Raw genomic sequence first — 17,930 nt, forward strand, 5'->3', positions numbered from 1 at the left:
CCTCGTGTTAGTCCGGCAGCTCTTAACCTCGTGTTAGTCCGGCATCTCCTCCTAGAGTCATGCCATCCAGGGACGGCAAGTCGTTGGCGAGGCAGGTGGCTGGGGGCGAGTAGAGATCGGAAGCACAGTAGAACAGAGGGGAATTGGGGCCTGGGCCGACCCAAAATCCCAGGGTGGGCCGCGGCCCATCGTGGGCACCTGTAGAGATACACACCCGAGCGACAAACATGAATTTTTGAAACTAGATTAGGAACATTTAGCTGACCAGTTAAATGACTTTATTTTAATAATATCAGATTCATATTTGAACAACTAAGCTTGTATAGCTTGATGGGTGGAGCAGTGCTATCATGACACGAAGCACGTATGTTGATCGTATAGTGATCATAAAAAGGGGAAACCCTAAGAATTTTTTTAGCAAAAGAGGGTTTCCCCTCCGATTTCTATTAAGCAAACCACCATGGAACCAACATGATCAATTAAACCCTAAGCATGATCAATTAAACCCTATTATGACTGTGCCATGGCAGATTTAAAGCTGCAAACCAGAGAAATGATATTTAGCATCCATTGTTTGCTTCGAACTAAGAACTATTCCCTCTGTCCATAAATACTTATCGGAAAAATGGATACAAATGGATGTATCTAGAACTAAAATACATCTAGATTCATCCATTCCACGGACAAGTATTTCCGGACGAAGGGAGTAAATTCTAAGAGCTGAAAAGAAAGTATAGCAACCAAGTTATGATCTATTTTCGGGTTGAGATCAAAAAGTTGAGGAGATATGAAGTACCACCTCTCTTGTGCCGCCATGTAGGCATTGGGGGTGTGATGGCTATCGGTGGTGTTAAAGCAGATCTGTGACAGTAGACGGGTGCATCATGGGATAAGTCCCGTTGCGGTGGACAAGAAGGTCGTGTGAGCGGCCCCGACAGAGAGGACGACAGCGCCGATGAAGTGAGAGGACGCGATGCAAGGCTCTTGGTCTGTCGTCGTGGATGAGAAACGTCCATCTCTAGCAGTGGATGACGCGGTCTTGGTAGGCGCTCCGGCATGGTGGAGGACGGTGGCAATGGATGGGGTGGAGGAGGGCGGTGATGGATGGGGTGGCGGGCGGAGGAGGCTGGTGTGGGGATGGTGTTCTAGCGCGGACGGTGTATGAATGGTAAAATGGAGGGAGAGGTACGGGGAACCATGTTTTTGGGACGCGCCTGTCTGAAATATGGGAAAGCTACGAGCTTAGCCCCCGTTTAAAATTTGGACGTCTCGTCGGTTGGGGATAGGACGGTAATATAGCATCTCGCCCATATTTTCTTAGAGCGATTTCGGGCGAGGAGAGGGTGTTTTGGCGCCCATGGTTGGCGCCCATGGTGTATGAATGGGGCTGACAGGTAGGGCAGTTGTTCACGTCTAAGTGAAGTTACAAACCTGCCCCTATTGAAAATATTTGCCTACATCGATTTTGGCTGAGTCGAGTTTGTTTTGCCGTCCATCATGTATGAATGGGGAAATGGAGGGAGAGACAGAGGTCTTTCGGACAAGCTTCAATCAAATGTGTTTTGCCGCCCATGTTTGGCGCCCACTGTCGGTGTCATAACCGGCGGATCTCGGGTAGGGGGTCCTGATCTGTGCATCTAAGGCTAATGGTAACAGGAGGCAAGGGACACGATGTTTTACCCAGGTTCGGGCCCTCTCGATGGAGGTAAAACCCTACTTCTTTCTTGATTGATATTGATGATATGAGTATTACAAGAGTTGATCTACCACGAGATCGTAGAGGCTAAACCCTAGGAGCTAGCCTATGATGATTATGATCGTGTCTCTAAGGACTAAACCCTCCGGTTTATATAGACACCGGAGGGGGCTAGGGTTTACACATAGTCTGTTACAAAGAAGGAAATCCATTATCCGAATCGCCAAGCTTGTCTTCCACGCAAAGGAGAGTCCCATCCGGACATGGGATGAAGTCTTGAGTCTTGTATCTTCGTGGTCCAATAGTCCGGCCAAAGTATATAGTCCGGCTGTCCGGATACCCCCTAATCCAGGACTCCCTCAGTAGCCCCTGAACCAGGCTTCAATGACGATGAGTCCGGCGCGTAGTTCGTCTTCGGCATTGCAAGGCGGGTTCCATCTCCAAATACTCCAAAGTAATTACCGAACACTTAAATCGTGTCCGGATCTGCAAGATGATCTACACATACCACCGTGGACAGAACGATATTCCACAAATGTAATCTGCTAACAACTTTAGACAACGCGACATGACACTACGGTCGAGTCATTATTCGAACCGTTTTCCCACAACCAGCCACAGTGCATATTGCAAGGTAGTTTCCTCGGCATGTCTTGTTGAACCAGAGATCATGTCCCCTTATCACGAGATTCCCATCAATACGGGTATGGGTAATCCAACCGCGCCATCAATCGTGGCGCTTAGGAAATAGGCGATTTTCAATGGGCAAGTGGGGAGGCGCACCGTTTTCGTCGCCTCTATAAAGGGATAAGGATTCCCCATTTTTACCCACGCCTTCTTCCTCCTCTGCTTATCCATTCTCGCACCCTCGAGCTCCAGCGCCCTAGTTCTCACCTTCTCCGCACAGACAAACATGTCTGGAGTAGGAGGCAAGTGGGTGGCCTCCACCGTGAAGGAGGAGCATATCACGAAGCTCCGGGCGGCCGGATACTTGGCCGCAGATATCGCGCACCGGCTGTCGGACACAGGGCAGATCATTCTGACTCCATGACCCCACGAGAGGGTCGTGTTCCTCGCCCACTTCATCCGTGGACTTGGATTTCCGCTTCGTCCCTTTGTCTGCGGGCTTATGTTTTACTATGGGCTGGACTTCCATGATCTAGCCCCAAACTTCGTCCTCATATCGGTGTTCATCGTCGTGTGCAAGGCCTTCCTCCGCATTAAGCCTCACTTTGGCTTGTGGCTACGAATCTTCTGCGTGAAGCCGAAGATCGTGAGCGGCCAGCAAGCGGAGTGCGGAGGTGCCATGGTGGGCAGGATGCCCAACGTCACCTGGCTTGACGGCTCCTTCGCGGAGACCGTGAAAGGGTGGCAACCGGGGTGGTTCTACATCACCGAGCCGCGCGACGCCAACTGGACGGCGGTCCCCAAATTCCGATCCGGAATTCCTATGCGGCTCTCCTCCTGGGAAAAGAAGGGCCTGGCCTGGGGTGAGTCTGCGGAGCTGATCGGACTTCAGAACTGCATCAATAATATGATGGACAAGAAAATCAAGCTTGTCAACGTGGTCTAGGTCATGCTCGTCCGCCGAATTCTTCCATGCCAAAGACGGGCATTTAATCTGTGGGAGTTCGTCCCGGCCGAACACCAGACACTTTGAGAGCTCTATGGCACGACACACAAGGACGCGTGGAAGGTTTTGTTCAAGGCCTCCGTAATACCTCCTCCCACATCCGAGGACCGCGGACTTCACGCCACGCGGCTCCCTAGTCCGGTTAGTTTCCTGACCATCACCAGATGTAGCTTTTCCCAGCGTACTCATGGGAGGATCTTAAGTCATCGTGTGTACTTAATCAGGAGTATGTGGAGACGGCGGAGCGGATCGACTGTCCGGCTCCACTGCCAGAAGGTCCAGCAGACGCTCTCCTGACGGAGATGCTAGTCCCGGTGCCCTACAACGCGCCAGAAAAGAAGGCCGAAAAGAAGGCCCCGGGGACCAGGAAGGGTCTCCAGCGTAAGGTCGAACGGACGCCTCATCCGAAGACGACGAGGCACACTCAGAGCCTAAGAGGAGGCCGAAGGGCCTAAGAGGGCGACCTAGGGGACCAAGAAGGGTCCCCGGTGCAAGGCTGTCATAAACTTGTCGTCCGAAGACGACGAGGCGGATTCCTCCCGAGGAGGCAGGGGGAAACACGAGGAGACTCCGCCTACCCGCACTGGGGAGGATAAGAAGAGGAAAGCCACCCCGGAGAGGGAGGCTAGGATGCCCAAGAAGGGAAAAGCGTCCCTTCTGGATTACTCCACCACGGCCGCCTACAGCGAGGAGGAGTGGCTGCCTAGGGGAAAGCCCCTGGTAAGATCGTAAGTATCCTCACTCTGTTGTATTGTAGTGCGACTTCGCTTCATAGTCTGTAATAACGCCGAACACGCATATGCAGTCCGGCCAGGGTCCATCCCGAGGTATCCTCTTCGGATGGGTCTTTGAGCGATTCAGCGATGAAATCACTCCCAACGGCCCCTTCCCCTCGGCCTGCGGATGACATGGAGGTGTTGTCCCAAAGGCTCCCGGAGGAGGGGGAGGTGACTCTGGAGACGCCCCAAGGCGAAATTCCAGACGCAGGGCACACAGGGCGTAAGATCCCTGCGGATTGTGCCGACGAGAGCCGCAGCAAGCCGGGCTCCCAGCCGGATACTGTACCAGAACCTCCAAAGGTTCCGGATTCGGGTAGGCGGCCCCTCGCTAAGGAGGGTGAGCCGTCTGTGCCGATGACTTCCGTTAAGCCAGAGGCGTCGGATAGTCTGCTGGAAGCGCTTCACGGTGCTTCCATGGATGAATAGCACCGTACTCTTATGAGTGCGGTGATTCAGAAGGTTTGGTCCGCCAAGAGAGGATTAATCGAAGCCTACACCAGCCTCCTGGCAGGCTTTGAGGTAAGTAATCAAAAGGTGTGAAATTATCACCCGATAGGTAGTAGCCCCTAATACTTTGTTTGGTGTTCGGAAAGAAAAGCCAAACGGAGGGTCAATTATAATCCGCAGGAGTCTAATAGTAGGTGTTCGTGTGAATAAGCAGGCAGTGCTGCTTGCCTCTGCTGCCCGCACGGCCGAGGTCGCCGGACTCAAACATGACTTTAAGCTGGCCGAGGAGGAGCTCGGCCTTACAAAGAGGCAGCTCGAAGAGAACAAAGGTGAGCGATACCCCGTTCTTATTTCATAAAGAATAGACAAAATTGGTGATGCTAATGAAAAATCATCATGATTGCGTAATAGGGGCCACGACCAAAGTGGCGTCCCTAAAGAAAGCGCTATCCGAGGCCGAAGACAAGGCAGCCATGGAGCACGTTGAGCATGAAAAGCAAAATGCTAGGGTGGGCGAGGTACAGCAAGAGCTCCAGGAGCTCAGCAAGAAGTTCGAGTCCTTGGAGCCTGACTTAAAGACGAAGGAGTCTGAACTTGCAAAGGCCCTGTTGGGCATAAAAGACGCCAAGGCTGAAGCCGAAAAGGCCCAGTAGGAAATCCAGGCGGCCAAGAAGATAGCGGCGGGTAAGACATTCTTTATGCAAAGCAAGCATGTGGAGGACACGTTTCTTTTACTTACCCGAATTCGGAGCTCTTCAGGGGCATTCGCAGATCTGCCACGCAGCGTATCAGATGCTGCGGAGTTCTACCGTGCCGAGGAGGGGAGCTCAACAGAGAAGTTGTTCTGGTCCCAGTATGCTGGAGCCGAACACCCGATGCCTCTAAGTGACCAACTAAAGCAATTGGTTGAACTCCACAGGGCGTCCGAAGTGGCTATGAAAGATTTCATAGTCCGGATATGGCCTGGTGAGCCCCTGCCCGCTAGCTACTTCGGCCTGATAAAGCGGATGGTAAAGTCCTGTCCGCAGCTTGAAGTGATCAAGCGATCCGTTTGCATTGAGGGTGCCCGCCGAGCCTTTGCCTGTGCGAAGGTGCATTCGGGCAAGCTGGATGGGGAGAAGCTGGTGAAGGATGGACCACCAGAGGGCAAGGCGCATCGATGTCCCGAAAAATATTATGATGGCGTTATGAAAGGCGCTCGTCTCGTGGCCGATGAATGTACCAACGACATGATCTTTGAATGAATGTACTTCTGTCGTTTTTGTAATATAAAGACGAAGTTATTTGTGCTATATAGCGCTATTTTTTATTTAAAATATTACCTTCTGTGCGGCTGTTTATAAAATTCTGAAAGTAGGCCAGTCGTCGGCTTCCGCCCCCACATAACTAGTACTGGGGTGTTCGTGGAAAAAACCCAGACACTCTTTATCCAAATTTTTGGTCCCTGAAGGAGGTGTTTGGCACAGCGAACAAGGCAATCGGACTATGCGGCTTTATAACTTTCACTTAGCCATAGAAGTCTACAATTTTAAATTTCGGTGAAGCCCCTAGAATTCGGAAAGCTGAATTGGGGCGCTATATACGCCTAAATCGGACGAGGCCGATTCCTCGCTTAAAGCGGAAAAAATCTTTAAGGATTTTAAGACCTCTCGAACAGCGACCAGCTCTCACCGCATCATGTTGGTCAGTTTTCGGCTTTCTCTACTGAGGTGCTCGTCCGGAAGAACCAGGACACAATCGCAGTAGTTCTCCCTGCGCTACCTTAGCCGATATAACGGAACGTAAGGTACCAAAACAAGGGAGCCAGGCAAACCCAACTATTGACCCAAGACATGATTCGGAGCTTATGCATATAATGCTATAAGTTTGGGGTGCCGCACTGTCAAAAAGTGTTCGGACTTATCTTGCCGTATTATGGGGCGCCATAAGAAGCCCCTGGTAAACTGAACGTACCAAGGTGTACGGATGCAATATTAAATAAGCATTTATATGAAAATGTGCAGATAGGAATAATAAGCTGATGCTATATATTATCTCCCATTGATGAATAATACATCTAAGCGTATGTTTACAATGAATGCATAAAGCAAAATAAAATAGGACTATTTGACATGTCCTATCCAAGGGCGGGCCGCATGTAGGTATACAAAACAGGTATAACGATCGTGAACACATTCCACCTGGGTATTCCCTTTGTGGGCGAAGCCTTTTTCCTCCTTGGTTTTCTCTCCTGTGAAAGTCCGGTAATTCGGTTCTTCTAAAGAGGCTGCCCTAAAGCTGGGTCCTGAAAGATAAAAAAGGGGGGTTATTAAAGTATGTTGCGGCTGAAATGCACTATTGACTGCGTCACTATTGCGCCTCGCCTATGCCCATGGTATTTTGAGTGCGTAATTGTGTACGCGCGGCACAAATGTTGCCTTAATGGGGCTGGAGCGGAGGCCGGACTGCTAGTTGCGCTCTTGGCATGCCTGGCGATCCTGTTGCAGGGTACTCCGGACTCACTTGACGGTGTTCGGCGTTGTTGTCACCAGATTGGTGGTTTGCCAGAGAAGGCTGGTTTGTACTTCTGCCGCGAGGGCTGCAGTATGCTCTTCTGTACGGAGAGAGCGGTCCATGTTTCCGCTGACTGTTATGACCCCACGACGTCCTGGCATCTTGAGCTTCAGGTATGCATAGTGTGGTACCGCGTTGAATCGAGCGAATGCAGTTCGTCCAAGCAGTGCATGATAACCACTACGGAAAGGGACGATATCGAAGATTAACTCCTCGCTTCGGAAGTTATCCGGAGATCCGAAGACCACTTCCAGTGTTATGGAGCCCGTGCAATGGGCCTCTACTCCCGGAATTACACCTTTGAAGGTGGTTTTGGTGGGCTTGATCTTCGAAGGGTCGATGCCCATTTTGCGCACTGTGTCCTAATAAAGCAGGTTCAGGCTGCTGCCGCCATCCATAAGGACTCGCGTAAGGTGGAATCCGTCGATGATTGGGTCTAGGACCAATGCGGCTGAATGATGTCTACTACACAACCTTCTTCTTGTAGACGTTGTTGGGCCTGCAAGTGCACAGGTTTGTAGGACAGTAGCAAATATCCCTCAGGTGGATGACCTAAGGTTTATCAATCCATAGGAGGCGTAGGATGAAGATGGTCTCTCTCAAACAACCCTGCAACCAAATAACAAAGAGTCTCTTGTGTCCCCAACACACCCAATACAATGGTAAATTGTATAGGTGCACTAGTTCGGCGAAAAGATGAAGATACAAGTGCAAAATGGATAGTAGATATAGGTTTTTGTAATCTGAAATAATAAAAACAGCAAGGTAACTATTGATAAAAGTGAGCGTAAACGGTATTGCAATGATAGGAAACAAGGCCTAGGGTTCATACTTTCACTAGTGTAAGTTCTCTCAACAATAATAACATAGATAGAACATATGACAAGCCCTCAACATGCAACGAAGAGTCACTCCAAAGCCATTAATAGCGGAGAACAAACGTAGAGATTATGGTAGGGTACGAAACCACCTCAAAGTTATCCTTTTTGTTCTATCTATTCAAGAGTTCGTAGTAAAATAACATAACGCTATTCTTTCCGCTTAATCCATCATAGAGTTCATACTAGAATAACACCTTAAGACACAAATCAACCAAAACCCTAATGTCACCTAGATACTCCATTGTCACCTCAAGTATCCGTGGGCATGATTATACGATAGGCATCACACAATCTCAGATCCATCCAACCAACATAAAAGTACTTCAAAGAGTGCCCCAAAGCTACTACCGGAGAGTCAAGAACGTGTGCCAACCCCTATGCATAGGTTCATGGGCGGAACCCGCAAGTTGGTCACCAAAACATACATCAAGTGGCACATGATATCCCATTGTCACCACAGATAATCATGGCAAGACATACATCAAGTGTTCTCAAAAAGACTCAATCCGATAAAATAACTTCAAAGGGGAAACTCAATCCATCACAAGAGAGTAGAGGGGGAGAAACATCATAAGATCCAACTACAATAGCAAAGCTCGGGATACATCAAGATCGTGCCATAGAGGAACACGAGAGAGAACACGAGAGAGAGAGAGATCAAACACATAGCTACTGGTACATACCCTCAGCCCCGAGGGTGAAATACTCCCTCCTCGTCATGGATAGCGCCGGGAAGATGAAGATGGCCTCCGATGATGGGATCCCCCTCCGGCAGGGTGCCGGAACAGGGTCCCGATTGGTTTTTGGTGGCTACAGAGGCTTGCGGCAGTGGAACTTCCAATCTATCTTCTGTTCTGGAAGTTTTAGGGTACGTAGGTATATATAGGTGCAGGGGGTACGTCGGTGGACCTCCGGGTTGCTCATGAGGTAGGGGGCGCACCCAGGGGGGCTCCCCCACCCTCGTGGGTAGCCCGGGACTCCCCTGACGTGCACTCCAAGCCCATCAGGTTGGTTTCCTTCCAAAATTAACTTATCCAGTTGATTTCGTTCCGTTTTGAGTCCATTTGATATTCCTTTTCCTCGAAACACTGAAATAGGCATAAAACAGCAAATCTGGGATGGGCCTCCGGTTAATAGGTTAGTCCCAAAAATAATATAAAAGTGGATAATAAAGCCCAATATTGCCTAAAACAGTAGATAAAGTAGCATGGAGCAATAAAAAATTATAGATACGTTGGAGACGTATCAAGCATCCCCAAGCTTAATTCTTGCTCGTCCTCGAGTAGGTAAATGATAAAAAAGAATTTTCTATGCGGAGTGATACTTTGGCATAATTTCAATGTAAATCTTCTTAATTGTGATATGAATATTCAGATCTGAAAGATTCAAGACAAAAGTTCATATTGACACAAAAATAATAATACTTCAAGCATACTAATCAAAGCAATCATGTCTTCTCAAAATAACATGGCAAAAGAAAGTTCATCCCTACAAATTCATATAGTTAGGCTATGCTTCATTTTTGTCACACAAAGATGTTCCCAACTTCTATACCCTCGATGACAAGCCAAGCAATTGTTTCATACTTAAATAATCTCAAACTTTTTCAACCTTCACACAATACATGAGCGTGAGCCATGGATATAGCACTATGGGTGGAATAGAATATGATGATGGGGATTGTGTGGAGAAGACAAAAAAGGAGAAAGTCTCACATTGACAAGGATAATCAACGGGCTATGGAGATGCCCATCAATTAATGTCAACATGAGGAGTAGGGATTGCCATGCAACGGATGGACTAGAGCTATGAATGCTCAACAAAAGAAAACTAGTGGGTGTGCATCCAACTTGCTTGCTCATGAAGAGCTCACTACGAGGAAAAGGGCTATAGATGGAAATGACACTAATGGCGCACCAGACATGTGGTGTGCCATTAGTATATACTAATGGCGCACCATCTTCTGATGCGCCATTAGTGTTGAAACTACTAATGGCGCACCCTGCCCACGGTGCGCCATTAGTACCAAATTTATTTTTTTTTGAACTAGTGCGCCTGTCCAAACATACTAATGGCGCATCCACTGGTGGTGCGCCATTACTAGTTGTAACTAGTAATGGCGCACCAGCCAGAAGGTGCGCCACTAATGTTATTTTTTTTATTATTGTTTTTATTCCTTTTTTTGCAAAAGTACTAATGGCGCACCACCAGGGGGTGCGCCATTAGTAACCTGGATTACTAATGGCGCATTTGTTGCTGGTGCGCCATTAGTAAGTGGGCAGCAACAAGATATTTTGGACAGCCTCTCCTCCCACACTCACTTTCTCCCCACTTCATTCTCTCCACCGCCTCCTCCTTGTCTCGGGTGCCTCCTCTTTTTCACCTCATTTCCACCATAGATTCATTCAAATTAAGTGGTTAAGTTACCTTGTTTTGCTAGGTAAGTAAGGGGGGAAGCTATATTTATGTTGTTCTCCCTACAACAATGTGCACATGCACTTTTTATGGCCTAGCTAGATCTATGTATGTTCGTGGTGTTGCATATGTTTGTGGTGTTGCATATGTGTTTGTGTTTGGAGGTGTACCGGTATTTGAAATGCGATAGTTGCCAATATTTGCCGGAATGTTGATTCATTTCCGTTTCGGCGAGAATTTTGGCATTAAGCATTCTTTTTGGTCCTATTTTTAGGGAAAGTCATGCCAAATTTTTTCTTGGTTCTAAAATATCGTTTTGCTCTACCCCGCAGGCGACCATGGTCCGCACGATGACCGAAGGCATCGTGAATAGGTTTTTGAGGTCCGCGAAGGCCGAGATGCTTCAAAAGAACGAGACGGAGATAAGATGTCCGTGTCGAAGATGCAAGCTGAATAGCCTTATTGCGGACCCGGATTCCGGGCAGGTGCGGGACCACCTGCTCTTGCGTGGTTTCATGGATGGCTATCGGTGGCAAGGTGATGAAGATGACTACGAAGTCGTCCATGGGGGCCGGGCAAGAAATGAGGAAGGGCAGCAAGACAACCACCGCGGCTCGGGGGGGCGAGAAGACGAAGAATCCCCAGGAGATGATCACGACGGTGATGCTGTACACAGTCATCATGTAGAAGATGCAGGACATGATGATGATGCCGGCGGAGCAGACGATGCTGGACCATCGATGGGCTGGGTGCAGGACCCTCATATTCAAGAGCTGCTTCTCAAGCAGACGGATAACGCAAGAGCTGCCGCCCGAGAGAAAGCCAAGATGGATCAACTTGAGTTAGACGCGGTTACTCCATTGTATGAAGGATGCAGGCCCGAGGATACCCGCCTGAAAGTAACGCTCATGGCTCTGGAGATGAAGGTAAAACACAAAATGACCGACGCATGCTTCGACGAGAACATGTCATTCTGGCACGAACGTCTTCCCAAGGGGAACAAGTGCCCGACCAGTTTGGAGGAGGCGAAGAAAATCGTGTGTCCTCTGGATTTACCGCACGTGAAATACCATGTGTGCATGAACAATTGCATCATTTATCGGGACGAGCACGCGGAGTCTACCATATGTCCGGTGTGCGGTGTCACTCGATACAAGAAGAGGAAGAAAGCTCCTCGAAAAGTGGTGTGGTACTTTCCGATCACTCCTCGTCTGCAGCGGTATTTCGCGGACCCTAAGGTAGCAAAGCTCCTGCGTTGGCACGCGGATAGGGAGGAGAAGAAGCGAGAAGATGACGCAAATGATCCGGAGATAGATAAAAAAGACAAGATGCTGAGTCACCCTAAGGATGCGAGCCAGTGGCAAGCGTTGAACTTCGAATACCCAGAATTTGGGAACGATCCAAGGAACATCATGCTGGGCGCGAGCACCGATGGAGTCAATCCGTTTGGCAGCCAGAGAAGCACACATAGCACCTGGCCTGTGTTCGTGTGGATGTACAACCTTCCCCCCTGGTTGTGCATGAAGAGGAAGTACATTCACATGAGTATGCTAATTGAAGGGCCGAAACAACCAGGGAACGACATCAATCTGTATCTGGGGCTGCTGAAAGAGGAGATTGACACGCTGTGGAAAACGCCAGCCAATACGTGGGACGCCGCAGAGAAAGAATATTTCCCTATGAGAGCCGCACTGCTCACGACGGTGCACGACTATCTCGGTTACGGATATCTTGCGGGGCAGGTAGTCCACGGATTTTCTGGATGCGTAAGGTGCATGGATGACACAACGTATCGCCAGCTAGATAGAGATCCCGGGTCTTCGAAAACCGTGTTCATGGGACATCGAAGGTGGCTTCGCGACGATGACCCGTGGAGGAAACGCAAGGATCTGTTCGATGGTGAAACCGAACCCCGAAAACGCCCGTGTACGAGGAGCGGCGAGGAAATAGACAAGCTGTTGAAAAATTGGAAAGACTGCCCACTGCCGGGAAAGAAGCAAAAGGCGCCAGAGCCGCTGCTGAAGGTATGGAAAACGAGGTCTGTTTTCTGGGACTTGCCGTACTGGAAGATCCACCGTGTGCCTCACAGCCTTGATGTCATGCATATCACGAAGAACGTGTGCGAGAGTCTGCTTGGTACCCTGCTCAACATGCCAGAGAGGACCAAAGATGGGCCGAAAGCAAGGGCAGACTTGAAATCAATGGGCATCAGGCAGGAGCTTCACGCTATATATGATGATGATGATGATGATGATGATGATGATGATGATGATGATGAGGCGAAGCAGGACACAGAAAGTCGTCGCAAAGGCAAAAAGGCCAAGAAGACCGGAAATGACTACCCTCCCGCGTGCTTCACTCTAAGTCAGGAGGAGATCGAGCAGTTTTTCACCTGCCTCCTAGGAGTAAAACTTCCTTACGGTTACGCGGGGAAGATAAGCAGATACCTAGACCCAGCGAAGCAGAAGTTCAGCGGGATGAAGTCTCACGACTGTCACGTGCTGATGACGCAGATACTTCCAGTTGCAATCCGTGGGATCATGGACGCGCACGTCCGTGAAACGCTATTTGGCCTATGCAACTTCTTCGACGTCATCTCTCGGAAGTCGATTGGCGTGAGGCAACTCAGAAGGCTACAGGAAGAGATCGTGGTGATACTATGCGAGCTTGAGATGTACTTCCCGCCCGCATTCTTCGACGTTATGGTGCATCTGCTGGTCCATATAGTGGAGGATATCATCCAACTCGGGCCGACGTTCCTGCACAGCATGATGCCGTTCGAAAGGATGAATGGTGTCATCAAAGGATACGTTCGCAACATGTCACGTCCAGAGGGAAGCATAGCCAGGGGCTTTCTGACCGAAGAGTGCATCTCCTACTGCACGAATTATCTAGGCATCGAGAACCCCGTTGGTCTGCCCGTCAACAGGCACCTCGGCAGGCTCGCTGGATGGGGTCACCGTGAGGGTCGCCGCGAAATGCATGTCGACTTCGAGGGTCGACTCGCCGACTTTGAAAGAGCAAACCTAGTCGCGCTACAACACATAGACGTGGTCGATCCTTGGGTGGTAGAGCACAAAACCTTTATTAAGAAGACGTACAATGACCGAGGCCAACAGAGGACGGACGGAGATATACTCAAAGAGCACAACTCATGTTTCACGCGTTGGTTCAAGCAGAAGCTTCTGTCGTACCCTTTACATGAGGATTCTTCCGCGGAAGAACAACTCATATTCGCCTTGTCACAGGGCGCCGAGCACAACCTGATGACCTATGAGGCGTACGATATCAACGGCTACACATTCTACACCGAGGCCAAGGACATGAAGAGCGATGGTTATCAGAACTCCGGGGTAACGATGGAATCCTACACCGGTAACGACAAGGACAGATACTACGGAAGGATCGAGGAGATCTGGGAGCTGAGCTACGCTGGAGAGAAGGTCCCGATGTTCCGTGTCAGATGGGCCAAGAACGTCATAAAAGAAGACCGGTATTTCACCACCATGGTTATACCCGAAGCCAAATCCAAGACCGCGGGCGCAAACGTCACCGCGAAAAATGAGCCATGGGTACTGGCTTCCCAAGTGGACCAATGCTTCTTCATTACCGACCCGCCAAAGCCCAGTCGTGTTGTCGTGAGGAGAGGCAAAAGGAAGATCATCGGAATGGATGGAGTAGCCAATGAGCAAGACTTCGACAAGTACGGCGACCCGAGGATCGAACATGACGACGATGATGAAGTAGCAGCATACACCACAAGAAGAAGCAGGACCACCCTACCTAAAGGACGTCCGTTCCATAGAAGAACTCCATTTGCGAAAAAGAAGGGCAAGAAGATTGTGAACAGATAGCTAGCTAAGATCGATTGTATTTAAATCGTAGACTTCATTTCTCGATTATATTTCATGGGCACTTTTTGAACTATCATGAATATTTTTTAATTTCATGGACACTCGATCTCGATCCTCCTCCATCTCGATCGCTATCCCACCTCGCCAGATCCGGTCCACCGGCCGCCGCCGCCGACCGCCCGCACCCTCTCGATTCCCCTACTCAACCGCCGCCGCCGACCCCCGCACCCTCCCCTACTCAACCGCCGCCGACCCCGCCCCCTCCCCTACTCAACCGCCGCCGCCGACCCCCGCACCCCTCCCCTACTCAACCGCCGCCGCCGACCCCCCGCACCCCCCGCACCCTCCCCCGCTCCACCGGCATTACTGTTTGATGATATTTTTTAAAAAATATTACTGTCTTATAAAAAATATTACTGTTATGATTTAAACAAGTTTGAACATATTTAAACACAAGTAAGTATCAAACAACATTTTTAATGCATAAAAAAAATTTGTGGAGCCTGGGAATCGAACCCAGGACCTCCTGGTGTGAGAACTAGCTGCTGACCAGTCGAACTAGTAGAGAAGACTTGATGTGTATCAGGTCTGGTGGTAGATAACCTGTTGGCTCGGGCAGAAGTAAAAAAAATACTAATGGCGCACCTGGGTGAGGTGCGCCATTAGCATGTATGTACTTATGGCGCACCGAGGGGTGGTGCGCCATTAGTATTGTGCCCCTACTTCGTATCGATCCCCTCTCTCCCTCGCCCTCGCCCGCGATCCCCTTCCCCTCTCCTCTCCCGACGCCGCCGCCCCGCCGCCCTCGACGCCGCCCCGACACCAGCGCCGCCCCGTCCACACCACACCACCGACGCCTCCCTCTCCCCATCCTCCCCTTCCTCCCCTCCGACCCCACCCCACTCTCGCCGGAGCAGCGCCGCCCCGTCCACACCACACCACCGACGCCTCCCTCTCCCCATCCTCCCCTTCCTCCCCTCCGACCCCACCCCACTCTCGCCGGAGCAGCGCCGCCCCGTCCACACCACACCACCGACGCCTCCCTCTCCCCATCCTCCCCTTCCTCCCCTCCGACCCCACCCCACTCTCGCCGGAGCAGCGCCGCAGGGCCGACACCAACCTCGCCCTCGCCCGCGCGCGCCGCAACCTCCGCCTTGCCAAGTCCGGAGCTGCTCGTGGAGGAGACGTGGCTGGAGGCGATCTCCGTGGCTGGAGGCGATCGCCGGCCCACCGCCGGATCTCCCTGACGCCGGCCGACCGCAGTTGATACCCCTCATCCCCTGATCAAGCCTTCTTCAGAGAGAGATAGTGAGGTACCTCATCCCCTTCTGTACTTTACACTACACATACACATAATTTTGCAGTATATCAATGTGATTTTCCAGTACATCTCCATCCATCTGAATTTGACTCATATGCATAATTTTGCAGTACATTATGATTTCGGCTAGATGCGTATGAGTTCATAATTTTGCAGTACACATTACCGGGCTTCCTTCTCTCACTAGATGTAGTGCACAAGTAGATGAACTGATGAACTCATACACATAATTTTGCATATAATTTGTTCAACTATGTCATTATGATTGATAGAATGTAATTATTGAAGAATTAAGAGGATCGGAACCATTGCTTCTCTTTTTGAGAGACATGCTATGCTGTTAGGGTTAAGATTTTTTAGTCCCCGCCCCCGACTCTGCTGCTGAAATTACCGTTGAAATCGAGGTAAAATCACTGTTGAACTGGGTGTAAAATCACTACTGTTGATATTCAAATTTAAACTTGAAAATGAAAATTGAATTGGAGAATTAAATCACTGTTTTTTAGTCCCCATTTCTGAACCTATGCTAACCTTGCAAGCAGCATAACAGGCAATGTACTCCAAAATACTATAAGAACTGGAGTAAAAGATGACTGCATCTCACAGAATATAAGAAATGGGGACTCTTGGCTAAGTATGGCAATGCCACAGAGTATAAGAAGTACTCCTGCATCTTACACAATGATAGGTCTAATTTATGCTACTCAACGAAAGAAGAAGAAAAATGCACTATATACACTGCCAACTGTATTTAGTTAACATTACACTGCCACTACTATTCAGCACAAACGTTTGATCATCTCACTCTACTTACTATCAATTGACACTGTATAACTGTCAGCTCCATTCACTAGCAGCAGCCAGCACTTCTGAATCTAATCTTTCTTGGGCAAGCTCGGCTACTTGTTGTTAGTCATTCACTAAAAGATCCTCAACAGACTGCATGCATCTAGTATTAAATTTCTTGGACGGATCATCTCTTTTAGCAAAGGACTGTAATAATTAACTAACTGAAAATTTGACATTCTGGACTATGCTTGGCTCTGGTTTTGTGAAATCTCATCTCTTTTCTAGTGCCATGACTAGTCATGAATTTTATTTTACTTTCCCCACTTTATAACATTCAGAAATTGTTTACTAGCTCAAGCTTCTCCTTTGCACTTTATCACTTCAATCTGCTGCTACCTCAAGCTTCTCGTTTACACTTGTGCCAAGTAGCATTTTTTCCTTGTATAATTATATGGTGGTTGACTGAGCTGCTACTTTTTCCTTGTAGAAGATCGCAGGTCGAGTGGGAGGGATCCAGTTGCGACGACACCGAATCACTAGCAAGGCAGCTGCCTAGAATAATAGGTTGACTCACCTATATATACTACTATCTTGCATCTCTCTCTTGTTTCTTCTTCTATATACTACTATCTTGCATCTCCAATTTTTAAGTAATCTTGCATATGTTAGAAACTACATATATGGTCTCCGGTTTTCTTACCTCTACTCTAAAACACCAACGCATCAACAAAAGAAGATGGTATTTTTGTTACGCTTTCAGTTCGTGTCAGCAGGGAGATATAATGTTTTACAATCTTTCTGGTTATATTGGAGTTAGGTTTTTTGAATATGAGTAGCAGTGACTTGGATATACCTTATGGAGTTGTAACAGTTCCTCTTGGTGCTTAGGTGCATTTTCTTTGTGTAACTTGGTTTAAAAAACAGAACCTTAATCAGCATGATCCTCTGACCTTAGAAGCAAAATAATCGATCTGACTGCTAGGAATCAGATGTATGTTTTTTAGCATCCCATCAGACTAGTTATGCGTCGTACGATTTGTTTCATCTCATATATGTTGAATATAATGCCAGAAAAGGTGCTTGGGTTAGTCTGTTAACTAAAAAAGTTCAGATTCAGAAACCTGTAATTTCTACTTTTATGCCTCTGTTACTCCAGTCAAAATTTTATGTTTGATGCCCATGGTAGTTGAGCTCTCACCTCACCTCACGCAGCATGCATGATGCCACAATGTCTAGTACGTACTGCCAAGCAACTGGCAAATAATTATAGCTTAGAATAAATAAATCTGATGTAAGATAAGCATGGCATGAGCTTTAATTAAATAGCATAATACACGTTGGTAGTCCATCTCTCTCAAAAAAAATACATGTTGGTAGCAGATGATAGATACCAATCCATTGGATCATCAGACATATTAAAGTCTTTTTTTGAGCCCTTATTAGCTACTCACACTATTTGCCCCGCGGTTTCTCTGTCATGGCTACCAAGTGATTGACGGTGGGCTAGAAAAATAAAACCACCAAACTATCAGTAAAAGATGTGAACCAACATCTTTCATTGT

The sequence above is a fragment of the Triticum aestivum genome, chromosome 6B (genome assembly GCF_018294505.1).
Source record: "Triticum aestivum cultivar Chinese Spring chromosome 6B, IWGSC CS RefSeq v2.1, whole genome shotgun sequence".
Lineage (NCBI taxonomy): Eukaryota > Viridiplantae > Streptophyta > Magnoliopsida > Poales > Poaceae > Triticum > Triticum aestivum.